We start from the raw sequence: 14,551 nt of genomic DNA, 5'->3' as shown, positions 1-14,551 counted from the left end.
GGGGGCGGAAGTCACCGGACTTTCTATACGAAGACTACATACTCTCCACTACTGAGCGAAAAGTTCGGGGGGGCGGCCACCCCCTCCCGCCCCTTAAAAGCTTCGCCCATGCCTCTAATGAGTCAAATACATGACGGAACTAACAAATCTCGATAATATACAAGACGGAAAGTTGTTCATTATCTATTATGTATATTAAAACAATACATTTTGGTGCCACTTGGCATTTGCTTAAACCATTACTTGCCACATGTCACTCTAGAACCATCTCCTAATTCCTTTTGAGCGGCAAAGTCTTCTAATTTCTTTTATCTTTCTTACGCGTGCTCTCTCTCTCTCTCCAATTAAACTCCTCTCTCTCTCTCCAATTAAACTCCTTTCAGTTTCTTCGTAACCTATCAAAACCCTAATTGACAGTCATATTCAATCAAAATTGGAGTTTCTCATACCTATCAAAACCGGTCACATATTCATGTCCTTTATGCTACTGGATGTGATTCTCTCATAAGTAAGATTTCGAACTCTATTACTGTTTCTTTTGTAATAATTCGGCATCTATTTTGAATTCCGAATGTGATTGAAATATCATGCTTTCTTTGTTTATGTTAAACAACCATTTGTGAATAAAGCACTTTTCTTTTTTAAAGATTTGCTAGGATTTTTCAGTGTTGTGATATTATTCACAATTGGGGCCAGAAACGCCTCTCATTACTTGAAACTGTATAATAGACCTGAAACAGCAAATATGGCTATATTATTATTTTTGAATGGGTTTGTGTAAATTGATAATGTGCCTTTGGTTTTGTGATGAGCACCAGTTGTTTGATGAAATTCCTCAGTGAGTTTTAATGCACTATACAAATGAATCATGAAAGTAGATTGATAGTATGGTGTTTCTTACTAAAAAGGAAGTTGAATCATATATTGGCCATGACCAAAAACATGTATATTCTTGAATGGGTCATACAAGGTTGTACAAGTTTCTTTAGTGTATTTACTAATCAATGAAATGCTGTGATGCGGGGCATTTTATGCAATGTAATGCGATGTCAGACTGAGTTGAGTGACGTTTGGTAGAACGTATTCTGTAATTTTTGATATATCAGCCAACTTGATCATACATCCAGCTATGTTTAGCTCAAGAGAATCCAAACAGGGTATTTTTTTGTTTACTTTTGGAGTGGGGTGTGTTTGGGACATGCAATAACAAAAAGTGCATGCACACTCCCCTTCAAATTGCTTGGAAACCAATAGTTTAGTCTTTAATGATTATATATTCATTTGAAAATAAAAATATAATAACAATACCTGCTCAATTTCCTGTCCATATATATTTTAGTTCAGGTATATCATATATGTGCTTTTTGGTTAACTAATGGCCTACTGTTTTTCCTCTGTATGTATTAGTTGGTAAATGGGTCAGTTTAAGTTTATAATTTATCCTTAAGAGGTAATTTGTAAAACGTATTTCTACATTTGTGAAGTGTTTGAAAAGTTGACTAAAGTGTTGATGGGTCAACCTGAGTACGACCCGGTCAGTTTTACCTGATACTGTCTTCATTCGTTTGTTTTCTATAATTTCATTCTTGATTACAAAACATGGGTGACGCATGTACATTTGCATTTAATGATATATTCAACTCTTTTCTGGCAGGAACAAATCATCCCCCTTTGCACGTTTTAATTACAGTGCTTTATGGTGAAACAAATAACATCGTGAAAAAAGATGGAAGTTACCAGTAACGAACCAGAAGAAACCCGTGTTCTAACTCCACTGAGATTCTTACGGGGCGTGTTTTGTTTACTCGTTTGCTTTCAACTGCATTCGTGATATTAGTCTACTGCGGTTTCATCACGGCTGTTATCTTTAGACTTTTTAGCGTACATTACAGCCGAAAGGCAACAGCCTTTTTCTTCGGCAGCTGGCTGGCGTTGTGGCCTCTTTTATTTGAGAAAATAAACAAAACGAAAGTAATATTTTCCGGAGAAACCGTTCCTGCGACTAGGGTAATGAACATTCAGATCAACAAGTGAAAAATTTAACTCTTCTATTTTTTTTCTTTTACATGGTTCTCTGTAAATTGCTGAACTATATTTTTTTGAACTACAGGTCATTCCGTTAACTCGATATACAACTTAATGAGGCTATGAAACCTTTAAGCTTCAATACGACACATATACGATCCATTGGCGAGCATACCACGTTGGTCAATGAGCCCATTTTTCCATCTTCATGAATCTTGACAAAAGGAAAGTTAGTTACATCTTCTTCAATTACTTCAACAATATAGGATGAAATTGCGTGTTCTGTTGATAGACACCAGTTTTTCAAAGTCACCAGTGGTGATAATTACCATCACATCTTTGACGGTTGCATAATATCATGTTGCGATCTGGCCATTTTCTTTTTTTGTTCTTAGGTGAACTTTGAGGAGGTTAAGAAAGATCTTAATCTGGTTCCATCGGTTCCTCAAAAGTCTCTTGCTCACCAGAAATATGAAAATATGCTGATGTGGTTAAAGCTTCTGTTAATGAACATATTAAGTGAGGTTCTATTTTTAGTTTTCTTTTTATTTGATGATTGAAGTGTAGAGTACAGGTTTTTAGTGTTAATTAATGTAAATGCATGCAGTTGAACCCTATATCATTATAGTTGAGACTTGATTCATTCAATGGGTGCCAAACTCATCTATTTCCAATTCCACCAGAAAGCACCAGTTTGTATCAGCAGTTCAGCACCTTCACGGGCTTCAAGTATGTGTGTTCCTACACTTATTCTTACATTGTTTGTGTAATCATTTTCTATTCGTGGCTATCTGAAGTGCCTATTTTTTACTGAATATGTTTCTGTAAAGTTTATTTTTATGTATGTATTTATTTCGTTGTACCTTTTATGATTGAGACGCTTTCGGACCCACCGTTGATTGAGATGTAACACATAGGAGGATAGAGTGCTCTAAGAGGTTCAAAAGCTTCAGAATGTGGGGGACCAATATATCACCCACTCTGAAGGCGAATATACATAAGAAAGGTGGGAGGTTTATTGGTACTCCAAGGACTGACACTACCACTCCCATGACAGATAAAAGTGGTAAAAGTCGGTGAGGGGATAACCATTGCTGACCTGCATAGGTTAAATAAAAAAAATAAATCTGCTGTTAATGTGAAATGGTTGATGAAGTGTTTTATCTACTTCATACGAGCAATTGCAGGGTGTGACGGGGGATGAAGATGAGTCTGTGGTACATATCACAAACAGAAAGCAAGCGGAAGTTGCACCCAAGAGAATATTCTTGAATGTTGCTAAACCAAGCTCCAAGTAAGTTCTATATTTTAATTTAATGTTTTTTAATCGATTTTGTCTTTAACCAATTTCAACTGGTTCATGTTTTATGTGGTAAAAATATGATATATAGGTTTGTCAACGAGCTGAGCTGCAATTGAGTTACTTGAGATTGGCCTTGAATCGAGCCGAGCATAGACCTCATTTAATAAACAAGCGCGAGCTACGCTTATGGAGCTTGACTAGGTTCGCAAGCATGCTTGAGTCTATTTTATATATATATTTTTCTATGTTTTTCTTTCAGCTATAGAAAACAAGTAGTGTTAAATATATACATGTTTGAAAAATTAGTGTTAATATATACATCTTTGAAGTAGCTTTAAATATATACAGGTTTGAACATCTATTTATCTCTGATTGCAGGTGCCCACTTTTTTAGAAGTTTTGATTTCAGGCCTTAGTTCATCGCTTCATTACTTGCTTGGGTTATAGAAATATATACAAGTTTGAACAACTACTTATTTCTGTTTGCATATGTGTGCTTTTTTAAAAGTTTTGCTTTCACACCTTAGTTCATCACTTCATGACTTGCTTGGGTTATAGAATTTTAAGTTTTGAAGTTGCAATGCTCTTATCTAGCTCCAAGCTGTTCAAGTCCCATCATATTTCTATCTAATATAGGGTGATGACATTGAGATAACACCAGATTGGATATTTAACCAGAGTTTCGCTGCATCTAGGCCAGATGCTGCTACATCAAGTAGTGTGGATGCTAGATGATCTCATGGGGATGGAAGTTAGATTCTCATACTTACGAGTTTTTTCGTACTTTTGGAAACATTAGATGGGGAATATTAACATTGTTATGGTCAGACACGACTCATTGGGTTATTGAGTCACTATGTTTTTTAGCGATGATAAAGTGGTTTTATGTTGCACACGCGTACAAAGGAAGATGGATGATTTTTGACGATGATAAAGTGGGCGTATCTAAGAATCCTCCAAAAGACATTGCATACCTCTCCTTTATTGGATGATTCAAAGTTGAGTATTTTTATCTTATTCTATGACTTGGATCTTTCTTTTGTCCAAGGTCGATTTGTATACAGAAGAGGGAAACACAAAGATAGTGGAGGGCTCTACTGACTCAACTAGGATCTTATATTTTGTTATGTTAAAAACGGTTGATTGTTGAATGATGTTAACACATTTGTACTAATTTTCAAGATTGCTTGATTACATTTGTACTAATTTATTTGGTTCAATTCCATCACTCATATATGCTTAATCATGTATCATGTGGTGGCGTTGATAGCTGAAAAACAAGAGAGTACATGCACTAATTGGGCTTTGTCTTAGTTGTTGAGTGTTATGTGGCTTATATCTAAGGCTTGATGCAAAACGACTATCGAGTCGCGGGTCTCACCGGAAGCAACCTCCCTATTCCTACGGGGTAGAGGTAAGACTGTCTACGTCTTACCCTCCTTAGACCCTACCTAAGTTTTGCTATTGGTGGAATTTACAGAGTATGATGACGATGATCATATCATTTCTCATAAACAAAATAATTGAGCTTTTTTTTAAAAGCCACGAAGACTTTGTTTAGATCGGCAACACTTTCATCGATTTGGCAGGTTGTTTTACAACATATTAATGGGGTGATTGTAACTTAAAGGACGTATGTTACTTGAATAACTTAGATTTCTTTGTTTGTTCGATAGGCTTAGACTTGAAGAACCATGTTATGGATTGATGGATTTGGTGACCACTTAAATAGAAAAAAGGCTATTCTTTTGTTATTAATGTATATTAGAACGTTTACATAAATATAATTTAATATAATTCTAATATTTACATAAATAATAGAACGTTTATTTCATTTCAAGGTTTATGTTAACAGTGGCGTCTCTTAGAACTCATGTACCATGTTCGAGTTTGAAATAATATGCCCTTATGCCTTAACGATAAACAATGCAATTACTATAATAAAAAAATGGGCTCACTAAACCTAATGCTAATAGACTAATTTTCAAACCATAAAAATTGATTTGTAAATCAGCCTATACTGAAATTGGTAAGAGTAAACTATTTAAAAAAATTACTTTGAGTAACCCGTGTAACACACGGGTGCCTGGACTATTTATGTTAATATTTGAACGTATATATAATTAAATATTACACAAATTTGCATCATCATGTATCTCGAGATATTACATTATTTGTCTCATTGTAGTTTACTAATTGATTATTACTTGAACGTTTATTTAATTCAAACGCTTACTTGAATAAATTATAGTTATTCATTTGTGTTTTAGTCCACCCGCGAACCTCGCGGGTTCTTAAACTAGTTATTGAGATAAAGACATTCATCAAAACGGTCCATACCATTATAACAACATGCATTCTCTTTTAAGTACATAAATCCACCCGGCCTAGATATAGATTTTTTTTTTTTTTTTTTTTTTTTTTTGACATTTATAACACATCTACGGCGATTTTTATTGAGACAATGAGATTTATAGAAATTTGATGACATGGGGCCTAAGGAGGTGCCCATTGTCCACCCAATTGTGCTTTTCATTTGTAACTTTCAAGAAAACAAAATAGTACGTGTATGTGAGTTGGATGTTTGTAACTCAACCCAAATCCAAATCTACTAATAAAAAATCCATCAAAAAAGAATAAAGAACTCAATTATTTATGGATGTATGTTCGTCTTTTAACCATAAATGCATTAAAAAAATACTCATGGACGAAGAGTTATGGACGAATTAACCCAAATTATTTTACATTAAATTTATGTATTATAATATGTCAAGTTACAAGTAAAATATCATTGTTCCTTTTTACTTTCAGAAAAATTACCAGTTATATTAGACCCTCACGCTCCCATTTAAATTGAACTACATGATATTTAGTTGGGGGGCAAACAAAATCCCACGTTAAAATCACAAAATGTTTATGTATAAGTTTACGAGGCTATTGTGGTCTGGCGTCTCCTTTTTCAAATGAAGGGTTTACATTGGTTTTCATGTTGGGGAATTTTTAGAAAATCGGATGATCAGAGAGGCGTGTAATCACGCTCAGATCAAATTATTTCGATGGTTCACCCGAATAATTTAATCAGATACAACTCTGATTTTTGAGAATTGAACAAGGGTATCTTTTTGTGTCTGTGAAATTGTCTGAACCAGAAGAATGCAACCAAAAAACTGTCTACGAATTTGGGTTTCTGGGGGTGTAACTGCCTAACGGCAGTTAACTCTATTTTTAGGACAAAACTGCCAATTAACTGCCATTGTTTAAACATTTCGAAAATTGTAGCAATTTTCAGAAAATTTTTTTCTGATGCAGTTTTATTAAAGCAATTTAATAAAAATAAAATAGCTCGACCCCAGCCAGGGGCTCTGCCCCTTGGACCCTGCTCCCAGGGGTGCTGCCCCCGGACCCCCGCTACGGGGGCGTTGCCCCCTTAGAACCCTCATAAAGTACGGGCTCCGCCCGTACACTTCGAATTATAATAACTCAAACAAGCGTGCACTCTCGCACCTCCTAACTTGCTTGATGTGTATTATTATTCGCTTTGATCACCAAGTCAATCCCGATTACACTAAAATATCTAACATTTCATACTTGTCATGTGTCTTCTCCCTCCCACGCACGTTATACTACTCACGTCTTGCCCCTAGTGCCCCTGTTTGGCGCCCCCCAAACGGGTTTAGCGCCCAAATATTGTTAGGGTGTGTAGAGGCATTAACCCACTACATACAGTATACCTTACTTTCTCTATTCTTAACTAAATCTCATATGATCTTATGTATTAAGCATCTAGGCTAAGCATTCCTATTGATTGGTACCGAGCTATGATTTAGCTTAGACATTGATGACGCAAGTGGCGTAACCCTAATTAGACCATGTTAGTGTCATCAATATTGTTGTAGTATGTTTGAGTTTACTTAAGACGTACTGAATGAGAAATTGGAATTAAGATTGATTCGAGTTATAAGGTGTGGAGTACGTACTCGATCAAGACTTTTCTGCCTGGTGATTTAATGTTATCAATATCATTTTAGTATAACTGGATTTACCTAAAATCAAAATGAGAAATTGGTTTTATTTAGACGAATCACTTTTCGATAGATATATTCCGATGGTATATATCAAAAGTTCAAATAGATAAGTCACAAAGTGTAATAAGAACGAATATACAAAACACAAGAATCTAGTAACCACATTAGCTTATGGTGGGATTAATTCTTATAACTTAGAAGAAGGGTACTGTTCATGCTTCTGAATACGTAGGCTACTAATCCAAATATGATCAAATTGCTTTTTTACCGTTCATGCCAATATTAAATATTTGGGTAAATTACATTTTTTTCCATAGCGGTTGTAATAAATGACCTTTAGTTTTAATAATTATAGTCACAGTCCTTTATTTGCAAAACCTGTTACACCTTAGGTCCTTTGACCGTAACCTGGTTAAAACTTTCAGTTAAGTAGGGTCATATGCAACTCATGTGAGGGCAAAACAGTCATTTAATAAAAAAAAGAATGTCAAAATTTAAAAATTATAAACCTATACCATCATTATCATCATCTCCCCTCTACTCTCTCTCTCTCTCTCTCTCTTGTATTCTCTCTCTTTCGCTCTACATAACAAATAGTGATCCACAAATCTTCATCAACCTCCGGATTCATTGTAATCTAATCCCTTCCCATACCACCTTCTTCATGTTTACTAATATCCCAATTTACTTCAATCTATTCCCCCAATTTTATTAATTTTCAACTACCAAACCCTAGACCACCCATCCATACCTGCCACCACCACCACCACCAAGTGAGTAAATCAACAAATACCCACAAGATGTTCCCACAACAATAACCCGAAGCAAATAAAGGTGCAATGGAATTACCGAAGAGCATGCCCCCTCAATGATGCTCGTTTTTCAGATTTAGGATGTTTTTAACCACTTTTTCTATCAACTGATGCGAAACCCAAATGATTGGAGTTCATTTCCGCACGTGATACGAAACTCATATGTTATCCGCCATATGATGTGAAACCCAAATGTGCAGATGGCCGGAGACGCTTTGCCGCGATGGAGGGATGGTGGTATTGTTCGAGTAGAAAAGAAGGCATTGTTTGTATTTCTGTGTTCGTGAGAGAGAAAGAGTGGTCATTGTCAGCAGATTTGTACCTGTAATATAACAACCCTCAAAAATGGCCTAGAACGCTCCGTAATCAAGAAACCGAACCCGCGTATCATTATTTTAATCAAACAATAAATAAAATCAGATTTTTAACGTCTGTCGCGGCCCGCGACAGACTTCGTTAATTCCTTCGCGGGGCGCGACGACCCTATACCTTGCCGGACACTCCTTGAGACACGTGTCACCCACGTGTCAAGCCTACAGTGGTAACTAGTCAACCCTAGTCGTAGCTAGGGGGTGTGGCAGCCCGTGACGGGCTTCACCTTGTGTGTCACGGGGCGCGACGGGACCAGAGATCAGCTATAAATAGAGCCGAGCAGCCACTGTCACAATTCGTTCTCTTCTTTTCTCTCTCAAAGCTTTATAGCTCGAAATAATACCCCTAAAATCACGAAGCTCTGCCCCGTTGTAAGTGTTTTAACCCCTGATCACTGATTTGATACTCTGTCCGATCGATCTTGAACCCAACAACTGATGTCAAAGCGCTGCCCGGTAAAGTTGGGGTTCTGTCTCGTGACGTATTGATAAAGTTTTGGGTTATTATACTAACACGCATGCATGTATATTTTTAATAGGAACTCAAGAAAATTATTAGAAAATATCACCAAGAAGCCTGTAGAAAAACCTAAGTTTACAAAGTGAGTCATTTTCTCTTTTTACCAAATTACTTGACGAGATGACCTTAGTGGAGGAAGTTCTAATAGACCGCGTGAACTATATCTCCATGGGCCAAGAAGATTGTTTCAGGGAAATCAACCTTTTACACCAAAGGTTGAACATCTTGGCCTTGCCTCCGATGGAGCCAATCTTCCCGCAAGAAGATTGGAACCTTGCTAATGAGGTCATACAACCAACCTACAGGATGGGAAGATGAGATTCCGGAACCTCTCCCTATCAATGTTGCCTTCAAGGTTCCGATAAATCCCGGTCCCCCTCAACAGGAGGTAGAAGAGGAACCCTACATCTTCCTTCCACGGGAGATTGAAGAGATGCTCAATGACCTCTAATTGAGTATTTCCCACAAAAGCTCAACTCGTCCATCATCTAACATTCGTAGATCTAGGAACATAGCTTTAGGGTTGTTTAAGAATGATCTCGGGGTGGCATTCCTCAAGGTCTTTTCTATCTATCTTAGGTATTTGTAGGTTTGTAATTTTTACTTTCTTGTAATGATTTTTATTTTTAATGAAATAGAGGATTGGCTGATGGTTATTTAAATAAATGTGTTAAAGAAAGTGGAAATACCAGATGGATGATGAAAATGGAACCCATGGATGTAAATCAGAGGCCTCCCGACTCATAAACTGCTAAACAGTGGCTGCAGCACGGGGCCGTGCTCACCCAGCACGCCCTCGTGCCCGACCTACTGTTGTCAAAATTCTCCTGTCTAGAAGGTGGCACGGGCTGTGCTCACCCAGCACGCCCCTGTTGCCACCCCACTGTAAGTCTTCTGTTTAAAGTTGTTCTTGCACTTTCGACACTGGGCCGTGTCCCCATAGCACGCCCCCGTGCTGCAAGTGCCAGTAACAAATTTTTTTTTTTTTTGCTATTTTCACACACATTGAGGTTTAAGTGTGGGGGGATAATAAAACCCTTGATTCGTTTGTCCTAAATCAAGCCTTACACAAAACTCACCTTGGAACCGCTAATCACCCCAAACTTTTTCAAAATTTTTTATTTTATTTTATTTTACTTATCTTGGTTTAATTGGGTAAAATAAGTTCTAAAAATTATGTTTTTACGAATTTACAACTGAAAACGTCGTGATAAAAAGAACCAATTTAGAAAATTACGAAAACCGGGCATGCCAAATCTTTGTAAAAATTGATTATATATACATTTTTACACTACAACCTGTTAATATTTTTCAGTTATACTTACAGGGATTAAGTCTTTGTAATCTATAATTATTGCCAGTAGTTGGGATTTTGTATAAAATACTAGTCCGCAGTCACCAAGGGTGTGACGGGAACCGTTACTCTTGGGTCACATGACCCAAAGTAATATGACCACGAGCACAGGGGAGTGTCCCCAGTCGCATACTGTGTTGAATAACTGATAGAAATATACACTTTAATTCCCCTTAATACTGTAAAGTTATAACAATGTGTCTTTTTATAAAATGGAATGAACTCGCCAGTATTTCTTGCTGATAAAATATTTTTAAAACATGTTTTAGGTAACTTAATGTGAAGCTATTAGAAGCCAGCTATGGAGCACTGAAGGCTTAAATAAAGTGGCTATACAGTTACCTAAATAAAAGAAGAAATTTATGTTTTCAGCAACTAGGGTTTATCCCTATAAATATGTTATAAATGAAATATGGGTTTTAGCCCATTTGTTTAATATAAAAGTTTGGTGTTTTGCAAACTCTGAATTTATTTCCTAACTACGATCCTGATATTTTAATTCCGCTGCAAATCTAATAAACACCGATACCACCGGCTCGCTCTCGCGGCGCCCGCTCCCGGGGAGGGGTCGGGGGTTCCGACAGAAGGTGGTATTAGAGCCACTGGTTTAAGCCATTTAGGTGTTCTTTTAAATACCTAAATTTAACCATTATGTTAGGAAATTATATAACTTCTGTGTTATTCTGTGTAAATAAATCTTAATATGTATATTGTGATTTTATGTTATTTTTGACAATTTTTGAGTTCACGGTATTAGTAATCAGAATACATCCGACGCTTATCATCACCTGTCCCAATCTCCAATGGATGAAGGACCATCTAATCTAGCATCTGGATACGTAGCTGATTCCGAGGAACCTTTTGTTTTTAGAGCCAAATCTGAGGAAGCTTTTCCACCTAAGAAAAGAGGATGGTTTAGTAAAGAGAAAAAGGAGAGGAGAAAAAAAATGAGGAAAATCCAACAACAAGCAACAAGAACCATAGCTGAAGGAACTGCCAAAATTCCAGTAACTTTACCTATGTGGGAGGAACTGGATAGGAGACTAGCCACTCTAGATATGTTCCAAACCACAGAAAATATTCTCGATCTTAACCGTGTAGCAGCACCAGAACCACAGTTACTACCTCTATACCCAGAACAACCAATAGCACCCGTGCCAATGTACCTTGAACAAAACCAAGAAAATCAGTTACCAATCTCAGCTTTCAGCCCAAACGAAATACCTAGGTTACCAACACCAAACCCATTAGAATAATGGTGGACCAATGACTGGGCATTTCAGGATCTGATGAATGACCCATATCCCTACATGCCATACGGAGAATCCGAACCAATTTACAACGAACCCATACCAGCCCAAATGCCACCCATGAGTCAGGAAAATGTAGCCAAACTTCGCCACTATGGTGACGATTTAATTGAGGAAGGAAATAGGATCCGCCAAATCGGAGAGAATCTCGTGTAGAAATACGACGAGAGAGAGATGCAGTACTAGAAAGCCACCGCCTAATATACTATATATGTGTGTGTATTTTCTCTTAATTTGATAAAAAAAAATATATCCACTAAAATTATATAATATATATATCACCTATATATATGTATCGATGCATAATTACTAACGTTTAAATTTCCGTTATAGTTTGTACTAGATGCATATATGAAAAAGAGTAAACGTCGCAATGCTCGACGATTTTGGTTCAATATGCTTGAGTATTTGTTTGTATACTTTATTCTGTGATATTAATACCTGATAATGTTTATAATTCAGATGTCAAACAAAGTAAATCAGGAAGTCCAGAATAATAATGATAACGGGAACCAAGTGGATAAAAGTGTTATAGAACACATAGTAGCTCAAGGAATCATAGATGCCATGCCATTTATTACTGACACTCTTAATAAAAAGGCAGAAAATAATAATACCATAATCGGTAGTAAACGTACTCAAGATGAACCAACTCACAGTGTGAATGGAGACCACGGACTTTTCATCAAAGCTCCAATTCCAAAAAGAAAGAGAACCATCTCACATGGTTGTTCTTATAAGGAATTCTTATCTTGCAAATCAATAGAATTCTCAGGTAATGAAGAAGCCATTTAAGCTTTACGCTGGATAGAAAAGACTGAAACGGTCTTAAAAATAAGTAAGTGTGCAGATGAAGATAAGATCATGTATGCCTCTAATCTTTTTAAGGATGGAGCATTAGAGTGGTGGAATACCATTCTACAATCAAGAGGAAGTGACAGGGTTTACAATATGGAATGGAACAACTTTAAGGAAATAGTTGAAAGGAAGTTCTGTCCTCCTCATGAAAAGGAACAGATTGCCAATAAATTCCTTAACCATAGAATGATTGGGGTAAATTGCAGAGAATATACTACTATTATACTATATTCTTTGAATATGCTAGGATAGTACCAACACTAGCTTCGCCTGAACCAATATTAATATCTCGTTATATCTGGGGATTAATAAGTGAAATCAGAGATATAGTCAAGGCAGCTAGACCACAAATAATAGAAGAAGCAGTGGAACTGGCTAACACTCTGACAGATGGATTGGTACGTACGCAAGAGGAAAACCAAAAAAAAGAATATAGCTCAAAGGATTACCTAGGAACTACGTTATGGTAATTCCTATCGCGGGAAGGGAACAGGTTCATCTTCTTCACCATACTGTAAGTCCTGTAAAAAGAAACATACATGAAGATGCTGAATATTCTGCAACTTTTGCAAGATACCAGGACATAAAGAAGAAGACTGTAGGAAGAAAATTAACGCCAAAATATGCTATAACTGCGGAGAAGCTGGCCATATCAAGCCAAACTGCCTAAAACTAGCTCCATCAGCAGACAACAAAGCAAAGGCAATAGAAGGACCCAAGAAGAATGCCAGAGCATTCGTGCTGACAGCCGAAGATGCTAAGATGATCCCTGATGTGATTGTCGGTACGTTTTTAGTTAATGATGTTTATGCTAAAGTATTATTTGACTCTGGTGCAAACCAAAGTTTTATAAATACTTCCTTCTGCAAACTTCTCAATCAACCATTAACTACTTCACCAAGACTGTCTGGTGGAGACGACAAATGGAAATTCTATCAAAATAAGTGAAATCCTTCAGGAAGGAAAGATAGAAATTTCAAACCATAAGTTTACTACTAACCTCTTACCAATGAATCTAGCCGGATTCGATGTAGTGTTAGGAATGGATTGGTTGGTAGACAATCATGCACGAATTTTGTGTGATCAAAAGTCTGTAGAAGTATGTACGCCAACTGGCGAAAGGATCACAATTAATTGAGATAAGCCGACAAGGTCAACGAAGTTCATCTCTGTGATGAAAGCTGCAAGCTACGCACGAAAAGGAGGAATGGTGTATATCATTTCAGTAATCATTAACACTAAAGGAGAAGAATTAAATGATTTTCCCATAGTATCTGAATTCTCAGATGTCTTTCCAGTAGAGTTACCTGGACTACCGCCAGATCGTGAGGTTGAGTTTAGAATTCACCTGATACTAGGAACGACACCGATTGCCAAAGCACTCTATCGTCTAGCACCAACGGAGATGCAGGAATTGAAGAAACAATTAGACGAATTACTCGAAAAAGGTTTTATACAACCTAGTTCATCACCATGTGGAGCACCGGTGTTATTTGTCAAGAAGAAAGATGGATCGATGCGTATGTGCATTGATTACAGAGAATTGAATAAGGTTACGATTAAAAATCGGTACCCACTACCGAGAATCGATGATCTATTCGATCAACTTCAAGGAGCCCGATTCTTTTCTAAGATCGACTTACGCTCAGTATGTCATCAACTGATGGTACAGGAAGAGGGCATTCCTAAAACTGCTTTCAGAACAAGGTACGGTCATTATGAATTTACAGTCATACCATTTGGTTTAACCAATGCCCCAGCCGCATTTATGGACATGATGAATAAGATATGTAAACCATACCTGGATAAATTCATAATTGTTTTCATAGATGATTGTAACACCCCGTGTTTCGAAAGTCAAAGTCAAAGTTAAGATTGAAGTCAAAGGAAGAAAAGATTGCTAATTGCGATTTGTCACTCCTTGCTCAACTACTGTTTTGACTTCTTTAACTTGTAATCGAATCCCTTATTTT

At 36.8% G+C, this 14,551-nt stretch overlaps 1 long non-coding RNA gene across 4 annotated transcripts; it reads left to right on the top strand.

Moving 5' to 3' along the window:
- Positions 1–302: 302 nt before the first annotated feature.
- LOC110878338 lies at positions 303–4,574 on the top strand. Of its 4 annotated transcripts, XR_002557834.2 has the most exons (7): positions 307–508; positions 1,655–2,007; positions 2,111–2,544; positions 2,633–2,754; positions 3,213–3,319; positions 3,417–3,529; positions 3,707–4,574. It is a non-coding gene; the product is annotated as an uncharacterized LOC110878338 (long non-coding RNA). The 4 variants fall into 4 exon arrangements; XR_002557835.2 differs by having other exon boundaries at positions 303–508; positions 2,111–2,549; positions 2,633–3,319; XR_004867036.1 differs by having other exon boundaries at positions 303–508; positions 1,655–2,030; positions 2,633–3,319.
- Positions 4,575–14,551: the final 9,977 nt, after the last annotated feature.

This window comes from Helianthus annuus, chromosome 9 (assembly GCF_002127325.2).
Source record: "Helianthus annuus cultivar XRQ/B chromosome 9, HanXRQr2.0-SUNRISE, whole genome shotgun sequence".
NCBI lineage: Eukaryota > Viridiplantae > Streptophyta > Magnoliopsida > Asterales > Asteraceae > Helianthus > Helianthus annuus.
Note: the sequence above shows the minus strand (reverse complement) of the source record. Positions and strands in the feature narration are given on the sequence as shown.